Source organism: Ochlerotatus camptorhynchus, unplaced genomic scaffold (assembly GCF_037179485.1).
Source record: "Ochlerotatus camptorhynchus isolate MF236.1 unplaced genomic scaffold, CSIRO-AGI_Acam_v1.1 ptg000141l, whole genome shotgun sequence".
Lineage (NCBI taxonomy): Eukaryota > Metazoa > Arthropoda > Insecta > Diptera > Culicidae > Ochlerotatus > Ochlerotatus camptorhynchus.
In genome coordinates this window covers 3115782-3133062 of record NW_027040631.1, presented here as the reverse complement: position 1 = coordinate 3133062, position 17281 = coordinate 3115782, and the positions used below count along the sequence as shown (strand labels likewise).

The 17281-nt window shown below is 41.9% G+C and overlaps 1 protein-coding gene across 2 annotated transcripts in view; it reads right to left on the bottom strand.

The window, feature by feature from the left end:
• Positions 1–2469, bottom strand: part of PlexA (plexin A) — a 96411-nt gene extending 93942 nt beyond the window's left edge. Inside the window, exons 1-2 of one of the 2 annotated variants that reach the window (XM_065221303.1) lie at positions 2220–2469; positions 1219–1720 (exon numbers count right to left, since the gene is read on the bottom strand). The gene's annotated coding sequence lies outside the window, so the exon portion shown is untranslated. The remainder of the gene's footprint in view (positions 1–1218; positions 1721–2219) is intronic. The other variant, XM_065221304.1, reaches the window with a different exon arrangement.
• Between the last annotated feature and the right edge of the window lie 14812 nt (positions 2470–17281).

The following is a 17281-nucleotide window of genomic DNA, read 5'->3' as shown; positions in this document are numbered from 1 at the left end:
GCTTTACTTTTCTCATATTCGTGATTTATTTTCCTGGAGAAACCTGGAAAAACATGAGACAAATTTACTAATCGCTGAGTTCCTGCACTTTGTGATTTATGAGTAAACTAAACTCAAATTTGGTTCGATTTCATTGCCGTCATCATTCATAATAACAATTCTGCTGAATTACCGAGAATTACTCAAGCATCAAATTGCCCTCTGCTTAACGTGCTACAAACAGTTTCGGCTTGTGCTTTATTTTCCAAACCTATCGAATGACTCCTTCCGAAAAGTAGCTACATAATAGCAATATCTATAAACACTCGACCGCCACTCACACCACGGTCAAAGTTGCAACCTAGGCAAATTCCTTTTGAAAGGTGACACCCAGCTGTTTCTGGGCTGTTGTTACTGCGAGTGCATTTTATTGGAAATGTTCCCCTAATTCAACTGCCAAATCAGAGCAAGACCGCCACTAGGGGATTGGGGAAGCCACTACATAGGAATCTTCCAGATGCCTCCTAAAAATAAGATAAATCTGGCGTACTGATAACGCTAACCGACACAGTAAACAAAACCATTACGGACAATTGGGAGGAATGTAATATCACCAGCATTGTTTTGCGCTACCGCCTATCTCCTTCATCGCCGCCGTCATGAGTCACATCGTCGTCGCGCTGTCACATATTTCATGTTTGATCATAAAATTAGATAGCCATCTGCGGCGGTTGGAACAAAACTTGAAAAAGCTCGAAACAATGTAGAACATTTTTCCAGAATTTCACTGTCGGAGGAAAAACGGTACTCCCATCGTCTACTTTGTGCAACCGAAACATGGCCTACTATAGTGCTGAGCTGAGCCCCATCATAGACAGGCAGGGCCGGGCGCCAGGAGCAGCACAAGAGTGATATACGCGTTTTTCTCCTTCTCTTTCGCAGTGGTTTCGCGTTTCGCGTTTTCTGAAGGTAATCCAGTTTTTTCCTTCTTATTTCGCTCTTTGTTGTTGCTGCTGTTGCTGTTTGTCCGTTTGTTGCTTTCTTTCGGACATTCGGGGGTTCGATGGGAGTTTTTCTGCACTTTGGGATGGTGATGATGATGATCGGTCAATCGGTGAGCAGAAGCGGAAGAAAGTCGGAAAAAATGGGAACTGATGGATGCGAAAATTCCGCTATTTCCGAAACGGGCGAGGACAAGGGGGTTAGAGGTGGGCTCGGAAAAAAAGGTGAGCCAATTACCTTATCGAGTCTAGTATGCGAATTGGACGAATTAGCGGGGCCAACGGCAGTAGCAGGAAAATTTCCGACACAACTCCAGTGCATCATCGGCCGTGAATGTATCAATCAAAATTTGCTTTTCTGCTTGTGCTGCTTCTTAAACTATCTCTTCTCTACACTGCCTCCGCAATATTCACTTCACTCCGATGGGGTGCCCCTCGGAGGATGGCCCCTTGCTAAGGGTACTTTCATTCACTACACCAAAACACAGTGTACCATGTCTGGCCATGTCGAGCCAGGCTCCCTCTACAGGGGCAACATTTTGCAAAGGCACACTTTGATCTGAATGCAACCAATATCCAACCACAGGGTCTGCCTTTGATTTCAACTTTTCTGTCTTCTTCTCCAGGGTCCCTTCACTGGCTTCACTCACTTCGGACCCGAGCCAATTCTTCTCATTCACTTAGATTCACTTCACATCAACTCGTGCCTTCCATTACACTTCCAGCAGGGTGTTTCCGTCCTGCAAAAACGCAAATTTTACACCATTTTTACATCGAGACAAATTTTCTGTAACTTCTACCCGACAAGACAAGAAAAAAGCTTCTCCAAACGCAAAACGCCCTACACACAGATTCTTTCTTCTCTCACTAAAACCACTCTCATTCATTGGTTCCCTCTCACACAAACACATGCGCTCCAGCATACATCCATCCCACTCTCACCGGCCGACATCTCTCTCGCTCTCACACTTCACTCGCATATATACTCTCGCCTCGCGGATGGACCGCCAGCCACCCGACCCGACCATTCAACAGCCCTTCCTTCACCACCCCTCCCAACGAGACCAATCCAACCCAACAAGCCTTCCTCTTCATCCACCAGCCAAGTCTGCTTCTTCGTTCGCTCGCTAGCCCCCGTAATCTGTTGCTTTTGGGGCCGTTGTTTTCGCCGTTTTCCCATTATCCCGAATTCGGACCCCGCCAGCACATGCCTGCACGCGTAAATTACTCGCTCTTTACCTTTGATTTCACTACTAATTACACGATTACAAACTCTAGCCTACGGGTGTGAACATTGTTCTTGCAAATGGTGCACATCTCAACAACATTCTGCCGTGCTGGTCTGTCGTTTTGTTGATTTCATCACTCTTCACACTTCTGCACCTTCTTCTATCTATATGCCTTTCTCTCTGCTCTGCCCTGTTTGACACACACTCACGGCGACGCGAAACGATACAATGTGCTACACTGCGATATGCTACAACCCGACACGGCGACTTCGACTCGACTGAAGTGAATCTATCTCCCACTGGTCGTGTGGGTAGTCGCGAGCAGGCTATGCTCGCGCAGTAGCATAGAGCGAAGTAGGTGAAATGGGCAGGGTAATGTTCTCTGTTTACGATCCAAGTAGAGTGCTTGCTAACGGTCGTCAACCGTGTTGAGCTGTGGGAATGAGGCGAGATGGCATCACAATCGAATGGCATTCCGATTGGAATGTGATTGGATCAGCTGCATGCCAGACGGAGAAGGCTTGAAATCCTCTGGACTGTCACATTCCAGTTGACAGACTGGAGCATTTCAAGGCGAGCAAGTTTGACGGAAAAGGAAGCGTTTGTGTCACTACACGCTGAAAAAACTAAACCCCGTTCAAAAGATTTTCAAATCCAAATATTTAATACAGTAATATCAACAATCAATACAAAACTAACGATTTTAAATTAACCATTTTATTCGAGCACTTAAAATGACGTTTACTACCACTTGAACTTTGAAATAAAACATTATTTTGCGATTTTTTCTTCTAGAACCTCGAGAAAAGTAGCCAACATTTGTGCGTTTCATAAAAATATAGAAATTATTTGGTCCAGTTTTGTGAAATAGCTGGTAGAAAGTCACGCCAAAACTGCTTGACAAAGTGGTTAATTGGCTAACTACTTGACAAGCCTATTGGTCCCAAGCAAATCGACTAACGTACCCCATTCTAGTATAAATTCCAGTACTACATACACTATCTAGGGGCATCCCGCTCTAAACTCTATACCTAATATCAATAAAATATTTGTAAATCCCACGTAAGTATTCTTAAGTATTTTTAAGTATTTAAACCATGGCTATATATTTCCATCGAAGTAACACTTATTTTTTGATGACCGGTTGCTAGTGCATGTGTTTGTTGTTGACTTGTTGTTGTCGGTCGTCTTGTATTTATACAAATAGGAGTGTTAAGTATTTTTATTATGAGTATAAAATAGTATTATTTAATTTATATTTTTCAGCGATTCAGTTTGTAAAAATGCTTCAAAAGCTAGTTACAAGGAATGATGTTTTCAGCACCGACAAATTTTCAGTACAAATTTAACGGTGTTTACCGATTGACTCGAGCGGGACGACTCTATCTACGATGCAAAAAAGATTGTGTTTTGCTGTGGCTAGCTGCACGCACGCTGGTAGATTGAAAGAAGATTAATGACGATTCTGAAGATTTCCTGCAAAAAGATGATGCACGATGCAAGTAGATGCGACAAATGAAAGAAGATTTTTCGAAGATTGTTTCGCTGTGAGATTTGTTGAGCATCTAAACTTGAGATTTAGATGTGTCGCCCCCCTCGGATTGACTGAACTCAAAGTGTGTATTGGCTCACATATACCCTCTCGGAGCATAAAGATCCTGCGATGATGAGTATTGGTATATTCAGATATGAGCGTACATTAGCTGACCGGAGCAAAATTTGCAATGGCATGAGAGAGACAACTAGTACTTTTCTCTCTCTCTCTCCCTCTCGTACTTTCGCAAAATCTCGCCTTGCGCGTGAAACATCGCTCAGAACGGAATTCACTTTATTTCTAAACATGTTGATTACGTACCTAGCAGCGAATCATCTGACTACGATTTTGTTTTTGCAGTATCAAGGATCTGAAGCCGCGAAAACGTGTTGTAGGCCTGAGCAAATGCAGGAAGAAAAGTTTGTCGATCTACCGATTGTTTAATGGGAATGATCGTGATTCGTTTCTGACCGGAAGCTTTTGGCCCTTTTGACTCTCCTTTTGAATAAACTACTATATTGATTATTTTGAATAATTAATGCCATTATTATATCACATTGAACACAACGTTTTACTTGTTTAAATTAAACGTAGGAAAATAAAGAAAACTAAACCCGTTCATTTAAATAATTCTGACTATGTTGCGTATACTGTGTCCAGTGGCCTTTATGGTTTATTATCTACTGTAATAAGCATGTTCTGCGTTTAGAAGGTGGAAAGCTAAGAGATCTGCGTTTCCGCAATACGCCCATATTCTCGTTTAAATACTGTCCGGACGTAAACGAGAATATGGGTGATAGTATGGTCACATGGTTTCGTACATCCAATTGTCATTGTCATAGTCACACAGCCAAGAACCGAGCGGAAAAAGAAAAATACAAAATTCATTATTAGATTGGTTATACAAATGATGGAACTCGAACGAGTAACAAGAAATGGTTCCAATGCCTATCAGAATTCGACAGTGAGCATTCATAAGGGCGAATACGCGATGATCGATTCTCTTCATCGATTTTCTCTTTGCATTGCTACAGCTAGGCGAAACAATTTTCTAGAATTTGTTCAATGCAGAGTAGTAACAGGTTGTATTGGCTATCAAAAGCAACAGCAAACGCATCGAGAAACGTTAAATCTAGCGAGTTATTAACAAAAGAGAAAATCGACGAAGAGAATCGATCATCGCGTATAGGCCCTTATGCATACTCACTGTCGAATTATTTCTTTCTGGTACATGGTGAACAGATTACACCAAAAATGGCCCGGGACACCTATAGTTGTTCACGCTCCTAATCAAATGAATGCTAGTTGCTTAACAAATTAACCACTATCCACACAAAACGCCTGACATTGGAAAAACAAGCAAATCAAATTGACATAGCAACCAAGCAAATAAACTAACGCTAGATATTTCTTAAGTATTTTAAGTATTTTTGGGTACCTTAGATATCACTAAGATTTTTATATGTATATTAGGAAAAATACAAAGTTTAGAGTGGGATGCCCCTAGTACACTATGTTTGTTTTGATTCGCTATGAAAGTTTGACAGATAAAATGAGGGGTTAGTGGATTTTCCTATATTTCGAGGGGTGAATCGATTAGCTTGGGACCGAAGATAGTACCAGAGCTGAGCCAAAAAGTTGAGCTCGTTTCTTCGGGACCTTCTGGTCTTAGAGTTACCTCTATGGTAATATCAACAATCAATACGAAACTATCGATTTAAATTTGCTCACTTCTTGAATAGCCTATTGGTCCCAAGCAAATCGATTAACGTACCCCATTCTAGTCGACATTTTAGTACTACACAATGTTTGTTTTGATTTGCTATGAAAGTTTGACAGATAAAATGAGAGGTTATTGGTTTTTCCTACTCGGTTAAAAAGTACCCAACGGTCAGTTCACTTTTACCTACTTTTGACTAGTTTGTCTCCTTTTCGCCTTCTAATGTTGTCAAAAACGGAGGAGCAAAACCACTCAACAGGGGTAGTAAAGTGTGGGAACTCAACGTGAGTATACTCATATTTACATACTTTTGGGTACACCTAACTTACTATTGGGTAGAAAGCTAGTGGAAAATTCCATACAAATTGCACCCAAGTAAATGAAAACTACTTTTGTCCGCTTTACCTACTTTTGGGCTCCTGCACTATAGTGCTGAGATGAGTGAAAAGAACTTACTTTTGGGTACTTTTTCTTACCGTGTATGTTTCTAGGGGTGAATCGATTAGCTTGGGACCGAAGATAGTACCAGAGCAGAGCCAAAAAGTTGAGCACATTATTTCGGGACCTTCTAGTCTTAGAGTTACCTCTATTATGATATCACGACGGCGTATCTCACCTTACCGTTTTTGGAGGAACTGTTGGAGCGTTTGAGAAATGCATTGCTTCTACTGGGGAAGACCTCCGTCCACTGAAGAGCAAGAATTGTACAACGAATATGTATCCTTGCCACTTGGATCTCGGATGCTTCTCGCAGCTGCGCTTGGAAGATGAGCTCTTACAATTTTTGACTTTGGAACGTTTCAGTATAGCTTCTTTCCGACGCCGTTTGGAAGATTTCCCGATAGGGTGACATTTCGATCACCGGGAATGCTTCTTGGTAGCTTTTGGGGAGTCTGAGTTGAAGCCGCTATCGTCATGGCTTTCGAAACAGGAACTAGCGCTAAAGCTGCAGTCACTGGTCGACAGACTTCTTTCCGAGTCAGTGTTTGGTGATTTGTCGCTTACGAGGCTTAAACCTCGGCTTAAAAATGACACCTGAGCGGGATTGTGGGGGTGAGTGTTATCAGCTCCCAATTGATCCACAGCATCATGTTTTTTCCCTAAAAAAGCAAAATGTAAACATAAGCGACTTTAAATCTGTAATCAAATAGACTCTTACCCGTCGAAAACTGCACTGCGAGATTAGGAAAGATCCAATTATGTCACACAAATTTGGCCCATTTTCACCACCAGAGGCTGAAATATCGCTTAGTTTCTATTGGATTCGTCTATATTACTACAAATGCCCCAGGTCCCTGGTCTAAAGCCACGGGGACCAGACGGGGCGGACTATTCACCAGCCTTTTTTGCGGCGACTAGCTCGAGCTTGAAAGACGGAGCTCCAGACAAATATGAGACACTGATCAGCAAGTTCAAGCAAGGTCACCTACTCTTTCACTAGTTAATAGTACGTTCAGACTACAGAGTTTTTTTTTTTTTTTTTATCTAGTTCGTTTATTTGGAAGGCTCAATCGCGTTAGCTTTACGGAGCCGATAATTCATTGTTCACTGTGTGTAACAAGATTCACTTAATTCTATGTCTAGTAGGAGTTGGGCCGATTACTCGCGGCTTACTCGAGGTTAGAAGGGTACATTTTCGAAGGATAGGATCAGGGGAGGAGCTTGGGGTAGGGTTTCGTTGTCTCATCAGAGCGTTGTCGCCAGTATGAACGGTAGTGCTGTTCTAGCTTCGTCCGGAGTTCGACCGGCTATGGTGGGTGACCAGTGGGCGACGATGAGACTCATCGAGACGGGGGGACAAGACAAACAAAAACTAATAAAGAGAGACAAAAGACAAAAGGAATTAAATTCTTATACTAGACATTTGAAGAAAAACATAAACGGACTGCATATAGCAGAGATCACGGGTTGCCAACACGTCTCTGATAGGAACATAGGGTTGTCTTCCTTGGGCCTCGAGGGTATTCAAAAGTCGCTCTCTGGCGGCGTCATTATCCGTACATTGCCAAACTGCGTGTTCGATGTCATCGTAACCGTTTCCACACCGACAGATGTTGCTGTCCACGAGGTTTATTCTATTGAGATGAGCATCTAGCGAGTAGTGGTTGGACATAAGTCTACTCATCACGCGAATGAAGTCACGACTTAAGCCCAAGCCTTTAAACCACGCTCTCGAAGAAACATTAGGAATAATTGAGTGTAACCACCGTCCAAGATTTCCAGTGTCCCAATCGGTTTGCCAACTCGAAAAGGTACTCTGACGCACTAAATGGTAAAATTCATCGTGTGAAATTTGCCTGTCATACAATTCGCCTTCCTGCGCGCCCACCTTTGCGAGAGAGTCCGCCTTCTCATTGCCTGGGATTGAGCAATGTGAGGGGACCCATACAAAGGTAATCATATATGATCTTTCGACCAGCACACACATCTGCTCCCTTACCTTTGAAAGGAAATAAGATGAGTGCCTACTTGGTTTCATCGACCGAATAGCCTCAATGGAACTGAGACTATCCGAGAAGATGAAGTAATGGTCTGCGGGCATGTTGGAAATCATCCCCAATGCGAAGTTGATTGCTGCCAGCTCAGCAACAAAAACGGAACAAGGTTCCTGAAGTTTGCGGAAGGCGCTAGAGTTTTCATTGAAGACACCGAAGCCAGTGGATCCATTGAGACGTGACCCGTCTGTAAAATATCTTTTGACGCAATTGACGTGTTGGTACTTTTCAGTAAAAATACGCGGGATAATAATAGTTCGAAGTTGATCGGGAATCCCATGAGTTGCTTGTTTCATGGTCAGATCATATTCAATTGAGGAACTGCGATTGGTGAAGTGAACACGGTCTGGAGTATAACAAGGAAGACACATATCTGATGATATGTAGTGGTGGTAGATTCTCATAAATCGAGATTGTGTGTTCAACCCAAGAATTTCTTCAAAATTAGCAATTATAAGTGTGTTCGTCACTCCGCATTTGATTAGTATTCTGAGAGAGAGCTCCCAGAAACGGTTCTGGAGGGGTGTTACTCCTGCCTGAACCTCGAGACTCATGTTATGCGTTGAGTGCATACTGCCTAGAGCAATACGCAGACAACGATATTGAATTCGTTCCAATTTTATTAGGTGACTTTTTCTTGCCGAGAGAAAGCAGAAAGAGCCGTACTCTAGAACAGAGAGAATAGTTGTTTTATAAAGCGTTATGAGGTCTCCCGGATGAGCACCCCACCATGTGCCGCAAATTGAACGGAGAAAGTTGATCCTCTGCTGACATTTTTGCTTCAAATACGTAATATGGGCATTCCAAGTGCACTTTGAATCAAACCAGACCCCAAGGTACTTGAAAGACAATGATTGAGTAATGTTTCTGCCCAAAAGATTAAGCTGCATTTGGGCTGGGAACCGCTTTCGAGTAAACACTACCAGTTCAGTTTTCTGCGGCGAGAATTCGATCCCTAGATTCATAGCCCAAGAAGACAAGTTATCTAAGGAATTTTGCAATGGTCCTTGCAAGTCCACGGCATGTGGACCTCTTACGGAAACCACACCGTCATCTGCAAGTTGTCTTAGCATGCATTGTTCTGCCAAACAGTTGTCGATATCTTTGACGTAAAAGTTATAAAGAAGAGGGCTGAGACATGAGCCTTGGGGCAGGCCCATGTAGCTAATTCTGGAAGTTGTCAGTTGTCCAAGGGAAAAGTTCATTTGCTTTTCTGACAACAAATTGTACAAGAAATTATTTAAAATTCCAGAAAGTCCACATCTGTGCAGATTGTCTGACAGAATTTCAATGGAAACTGAATCAAAAGCCCCCTTAATGTCCAAGAATACTGAAGCCAATTGCTCCTTGTGTGCAAAGGCCAGTTGAATATCTGTGGAAAGCAGCGCTAGACAATCGTTTGTTCCTTTGCTCTTGCGGAACCCAAACTGTGTATTTGATAGCAAGTTATTTGATTCGACCCAGTGATCCAGTCTCCGAAGGATCATTTTCTCCAACAATTTCCTAATGCACGAAAGCATAGCAATCGGACGGTATGAGTTATGGTCAGACGCTGATTTGCCAGGTTTTTTAATGGCTATTACTTTGACCTGTCTCCATTCAGGCGGTACAATGTTGTTTTCTAGCAAGGAATTGAATAAATCTAGCAAGCGTCTTTTAGCGATATCTGGGAGATTTTTCAGAAGATTGAATTTAATCATATCGCTTCCCGGTGAGGAGTTGTTCGATGAAAGAAGAGCCATAGAGAAATCCAGCATTGAGAATGGTCTATCCAGAGAGCCGCCGCTAGGAGACGCTTCTCGAAGAATATTTTGTGCTGGAACTGAGTCCGGACAGACCTTTTTAGCGAAATCGAATATCCATCGGTTGGAGTATTCTTCACTCTCATTGAAAGATGAGCGGTTACGCATGTTGCGAGCCACCCTCCACAAGGTGTTCATGGAGGTTTCTCGTGAGAGTCCCTCGACGAAATTGCGCCAATAACAGCGTTTTTTTGCTTTGATTAATTGTTTCAGCTTTGTCTCAAGCTTTGAATATTCCTCGAAGTAAGTGGATGTTTTGTGTCTACGAAAAGCTTTGAAAGCATCAGATTTTTCTACATACAATTTTGTGCATTCTTCGTCCCAACCAGGTGTGGCTGGTCTCCTTTTAAAGGGTGCACTTGGAACTTTTCTTTTTTGTGCTTCCAGTGAGCTTTTGTAAATCAAATCGGCTAGGAATCGATATTCTTCCAATGGTGGAAGCGCATCTATTGATTCGACACCGATTGTCACCGCCGTTGCATATTTCTGCCAGTCGATGTTCCTTGTAAGATCAAATGGAACCCGAGATGGTTCTGCAGAGTGAGGGCCACACTTTATTGAAATGATGATTGGCAAGTGATCGCTACCATGGGGATCATTGATAACCTTCCACTGACAATCCAATGATAGCGATCTTGAACACAAAGATAGGTCGAGTCGGCTTTCTCGAGCCGGAGGTTTTGCTATACGTGTCGCTTCACCAGTGTTCAAAATAGTCAAATTGAAATCGTCACATAAATCGTAAAAAATAGCCGCTCTATTGTCGTCATATAGATCGCCCCACCCAGTACCATGGGAGTTCATATCACCCAGAATTAATACTGGGGATGGAAGAATCGAAACTAGATTCCAGAGTTGACTACGGCTAATGGAGGTTCTTGGTGGAACGTATACTGAAGCTATGCAAAGATCTTTGTTCTTCACATTTATTTGGCAAGCAACGATTTCGACGCCGGATAGAGCAGGAAGGGAAATTTTGTAGAAAGGGTAGCACTTTTTGATCCCTAAAAGTACTCCTCCATAAGAATCGTCTCTATCCAGGCGTATAATGTTAAAATCGTGGAAGTTGAGTTCTTTATCGGAAGAAAGCCATGTTTCACAGAGAGCAAATATATCACAATCAGAATTGTGAAGTAAAAATTTGAACGAGTCTAGTTTAGGCACTAGACTACGGCAGTTCCACTGTAGCACAGTGATCATATCTTCAACCTCGTTCGACGAATTATCCATCGAAAGATATGATTGATGCAAGGAGGGGCCATGAAACAGTCAATTGCTTAAGATATGATTCTAACGTTGGAAGCAAGGCAGAAACTAAGCTTCTTAGAGGGTTTTGTATGTTGAACATGTTTAATATGAATTCCACAATGTCCGAAAAAGCTAGCAAACCTCGTTCGGACTTGGATTTCTTTTGAGAAGTTTGAGGAGCAGCTTTTTTATTTTTTTTATCTTTGTTGGGCAATGGCGGAAAATTCTTGCTGCATCCAGGGATTGGATCAACAGGAGCCTTCGGTTTTGTTTTTCATCCCCATTACCCTGGGAATTTGGCAATCGTCTGGAGGTGACTTTAGTTTTCTTACGGCGCACTTTCGGGGAGGAGCATTTTCTTTTTGAGGATCCGTCCATTTTTGAAGGTGCGTGTACCACCGTAGAATCACCTTCATCCGATGAGTCAGAGTCCGATTCTTCAGCTGACAAAATCGAAAATTGGTTTGCATCTTGGACGGCTGATGCAGCCTTCAACATTTGAGCATATGTCTGCTTGGAGCGTCCAGAGATTGAACGCTGCACTTTATCGGAGTGCTGTTTGTACATCGGGCACTCCTGCAAGGGGTGAGGATTCTCGCCACAGTAAGCGCATTTTACTGATTCTTTGTGGCAAGAATCCTCTTTGTGGTTTTCACCACATTTGCCACAACGAGTTTTGTTGCCGCAATGGCTGGCCGAGTGTCCCAGCCTTTTGCAGTTGGTACAATTATATACCCTCTGTACAAACAACCGCACCGGAAAAAAAGCACCATCAATTTTAACAAAGTTTGGGAGAATTGAACCTGCGAAAGTCACCCGGAACGAGTCTGAATGTTTATAAACTTTTTTACCGTCTAGCAAAGATGCTGAATGCAGTTGCCTTACATCCAGTATCTTCACTAGCGCGGTAGCGAATGTCGAGTTTTTAAAAGTTCCCGAGGCATGTTTCAAGTCCTCGACAGTCAGACTCGCGTCGGAGACCACGCCTTCTATCTCCACATCTCGAGAAGGGATGTAGATGTTATACTCAACACTAAAAAGCTCGTGATCAGCAATTTTATTTGCCACATCATAAGTCGGTGCTTCTACACGCAGTTTGTTGAATCTTTCTTTGTGTACCAAGATTCCCGGATACTTACGCAGCAAATCTCTCGTTATGTCGAGAGTTTTCAAAGGTTTATTTTTGGGCCGAAAAAAGACAACCCATGGTCCTTTCGAAGACGGTTCATAGTATCTGGTTCGCGTAACGTAGGCATCGGAAGATGCCATAAGTGTTGCGCAAAAGCGGTGCGCAACCACTTAAGAAGGAAAAAAAATTAAAACCTTTACTAATTAATTAATTTTAATTACTAGTAATTAAATTTTTTGCCCGACGTACGAACAAATCAAAAAGAAAAAAAAAAAATCGAAACAAAAAAAAAACAAAAAAAACTTATATCTACTTGCAAAAAGTTGTCTCACTATGACCCATACTCCCCTACCAGGGGTGAGAGACAGAGTCACGCGCCACGAGGCAAAATTAAACTACAATAGGGAGGCAATGGACTTGCAAAATGTATTGTCTAATACTTATGCCGGTTGTAAACAACCTATCAGCCGTTGCAGCTAGATGGTCCGTTTGCTGCTGCTGGTGGTGATGGTTGGTGTTGGTGGGTCGGCACGATAATGAAAAAATGGCTTGACGACCGGATGGATTACCGGGGTGAATTAAAGCTGGATGGCAACTCCAAGGGGCTCGGCCCATGGAATTCCACTTCCTCTGTTGCACACTGGTCACTTGGGGCACCCAATGGGGGGGTGAAAAAACCGCTCGGGCGGAAAAAACTCCGAAAAAAACTAGATGCCGCGTGACTGAGACCGGGACGTTGTTAACCGACTGAGTGTTCAACTAGGAATGAGACTACAGAGTTATAACATGTTATAGCGCTATCTTGATGGTGCTTTCTGTGTTGCAATTATTTGACAACCGTTATAACATGTTATAACCATAGAGGTAACTCTAAGACCACTGGGTCCCAAAGAAAATCATTATTATTTTTGGCTCACTCAGTACCAGAACAACGGTCCCAAGCAGTCCCAAGCTATTTCACTCACCCCTGCATGTTCTGCATGAATCCACACACCCCTGATGTTATCTGTCAAACTTTCATAGCGAATCAAAACAAACATAGTGTAGTAATAGAATTTCAACTAGAATAGGGTACGTTAATCGTTTGCTTGGGACCAATAGGCTACTAAAGTGGTGAGCCAATTTAAAATCGTTAGTTTCGTATTGATTGTTGTTATAACTCTCCAGTCTGGCCAGCGTTTAAGTTTATTTACCAAAACCTACTTACAATTTCTGGGTGTGTGTATGTGTGTAAGGGCCGGCCGGCACGGGAATCTTTGCTGCGGGAAATCGGACTATGAGTGAGTTGAGTGCTCGCTCCCCTAATAAAAATTGTATGGTTAATTTGCTTAACGACGTGTTCTGGGTATCATCCAAACCATTTGTGGAATAGTTCAATGATTTGGGTTATCGTTCGTTTATGGTTATTTTTTATTAGGGTCTTTATAGCACTGCTATCGCTCTGGTCGAGCTTTTCCAAAAGGCAAAGTACCTAAACGGTAACAAACTCAAACGACTCGACTTGGAGAGATCACGACGGACTCCACTTGAACAGATCACATTTTTGACTTGTCATCAGGCTTGCCATTTTTTATCAGCTTGTATTTATACCAATGAATGAATTATACACCTGTATTGAGAGTTAGTTATCGTTTTTCAAGTGAATTTTAATCAGACACACAATCCTAAATCACAAAGTGATTGGTGTTTATTCTTTCTTTGTATAGTAATATTTTTGAGTGTACATGAGGTTTGAAATGAAACGTTTCATGGTTGCACGTATCAGAATAGTTCTCTTTAGGCAATTCGCCTTGACACCAGTCCTGAAGTGACGTTTCTTCACACACATTTTGACAGTTCCTTATGGGGTTTTGCGTTGGAGTGAGAGAATAAGAAAAAGTCCGCCATGTTTCACACATAGACTGACAGTTACATATGAGATTTCTACATTGAGTTCTCCAAGCAGGATCTCACGAACACTAAACTAATAATATAATTTTACACACACTAGCGTATACTGTCATGTGCACGGTAAGAATCAAACTTGCATTTATGAGTAAAAGTGAACCCATTGTCAATAAAATTGGCCCTGCTAATTAATGAGTAATTTATTATACCAATGGACCACTTTGTCAAGCAGTTTTGGCGTGGTTTTCTACCAGCGATTTCACAAAACTGGACCAACTAATTTCTATTTTTTTATGAAACGCACAAATATTGGCTACTTTTCTCGAGGTTCTACAAGAAAAAATCTCAAAATAATGTTTTATTTTAAAGTTCAAGTGGTAGTAAACGTCATTTTAATTGCTCGAATGAAGTGGTTAATTAAGTACTAACTGTTAGCTACTGTTAGCAGAAACTCATTGTTGTTAAAATAATTTACTCATTAATGAGCAAAGCCACTTTTATTAAAAATGGGTTAACTTTTACTCATAAAAGGGTATTTGACTGTTACCGTGAAAGCGTAGGGTTTGTTTTAGTTTTGTTGTTTATTTTTACTTTAGAATGACAGTTCTTACAGCAAACAAAAAAATTCTCACAGCTAACAAAAAATTTCATCTCACTAACACACCAATACGAACCCGCCTGGAGAGGACTATAGGAGTAAAGAGTTACAGAGCTCTCGTCAATGCCAATGACGTTTATATAAGGTCTCTACACAGAAAAAAAAAGTTGTTGAATATTACATCCAAACTGCTGCAACCAGGTCTAAATTTCATACATCAGCTTGAATTACATTGATCGATATTACATTTTTTTTTTGCTGTGTAGAAATAAGACTTCTTGTTCATGAAGTAAGATAAAATCTCAAAATAATGTTGCAAGGCATTAAACTGCTCGAATCATGTGATCCATTCTTGTGAAGTATTTCTAAAGACGCTCACTCACTCACTCACGCATCCTGCACACCCTTAGTAAAAGATGTCCATCCTGGGCGGCTGCTCGCTGTTGATTTGACCTGGGACCAGGTCTGATTCCTGTACACTTTCTTTATTTCCTTGTTGAGGTTCCACCGCCATGAACCCTTTGATCTGCCTCTGCTGCGATATCCTGCCGGATTCAGCGCTTGCTTGCAGATTTCGTTTTGACGTAGAACCAGCAGTAGAACTACGTCTTTGTCGACTATACTGGGGGTGCAAATCAAAAAATATGTGTGGTGAAATTGTGTTAGGTTTTAAACGCTTGTAACTTTGTCATTTATAGATGAACATAAAATCCAAATACGCCAATCGATAGAATATTACATTACGAATCTGTTGAAATAAATATTTTTTATTCAATTTTCCACAAAAAACATTTGAAAAATGCACATATGATAATTTTGTCTGTTTTCATGATATAAACGATTTTCCCTAACCCAGTCGTCATAATCGAGTGCCATTTGGTTGTACATCGTTCTGCTTGAACCTGAAAAGATATTAAACAGCGCTGCTGTCATGCCTTTGCTCATTACCGCTTAGGACGGCGTGGCACTTGATCCTGCAGCAAGCAGGAGCAAGTCAGCGGATTAAGGTGGATCATGTCGTGACCACCTATCACAATGAGGAAATGAGGAACTTGGAAAAGTTATACATGCAAAACACCAGACATTGAAATACTTGAAAAATTTAAGAAAATGTATAATAGTCAAAAATGCATGATATACATCAATTTGACGTGGTTCTGCGTCATACTGCGGTCGTGTATAGGACACAACCCTTTACTTTTTTCCTCTTCGTAGTGTGTGACCGACCCACCTCTCACTTACGTTCTAGAGTTCCTGTCAAAATCGGTTTCTGATGACATCGACGATGGAGCTCAGCATTCAAGATCCAGTTGTGAGGCCACCAGGCACAAATTATATACCGCAGGCATCGTTTGATGAAGACTTGCAGCTTTTAGGTGTCCTCCGATGATACACCCTACGTCTCGCTGGTTTGATTTCACGAATTTTGGTACGTTAAGTTATCTGGTTAGATCTACATACAAATCGTAAATTCGCAAAAACAGCCCTAGCCTTCTTGATTCGTGCACCTATGTCACTCTTGGTTCCGCCGTCTGATGCTATCTGGTTGCCAAGATATTGGAAACTTTCGACTTTCTCCAGTGGGCAAAAATTGACAAAACCGCGGCTAAATTGAATATATCGGCTGACAAACGATTTCAGTCAACATGTTACACATATTCTTAAAGGAAAAACTCTGCTGGATCGATTCATTGGCTGCCGAGATATACGGCCGGGATCAACCCGAGTTTCCGGTAAAGTAAGAAATGCCACTATCTATCGACATAGTTTCACATGTTACTTTACGTATATTACTGGAAATTGATTGTACTTAGCATATGTATATGGTGTAATGACACCATATACACCCTGAGTAAACCTCTGCTGGCCCAAAGGAGAATCTGGAACGATCGATAAAGGGGCCACATTATAAAAAATGTCCTAGAACCTTCCGATTTTTTATATATTGTTCCGAGTATTGTTCAGAATCATGGAATGAAAGCGTATTTTAAATGGAAACTATATTTTGGGGTAAAGTGACCATTTCTTGGTTCTCCGGATAGTCCGGATTGACCAATAAAGTGGTCACATTATAAAAATTGACCTAGATGCTTGCGGTTGTTTCTATGTCGTTCAGAATCACCAAATCTTCCAAAGCGTTATTTCTGAGGTCCACCATCCTGGTCTGAATGATCTTTGTTAATCGATTACAATTGGTCTTCAACTTAGGCAGACCAGAACAGTGGTACGGACCCTAATGAGATCTTTGGTACGGCAGTCAAGGTTCAGAGTGTTACTCACCTGCCTGGATACTGGTACGTGTTGTTCCCTGGCCCGCGATATTGCCTCCTCTATAGATTGCAGACACCGGTCAACGTCTTCAGACGTCTCAGGTTGGACATCGTAGTCGATGGTTGTGTCAACGAAGTGTTGATATTGATCCCAGTTGACATGATGGTAGTTACGCCGGGAAGCTTCGAATCGGTTCACCGAGGAACCAGTGGTCTGAGCTGAGTTCCTGTTAGGTGATAGCGAGGGTGATAGGTTGACCGATGTTGTTGCCTATATTACTGATGAAGATATTGATGGTAGCGTGAACACCGGACCGACTCAAACGGGTGGGAGTGTCCGGACTCAAGATGTTGTACCATAGAGGTAAACGTGCTCAACAACAGCTCTG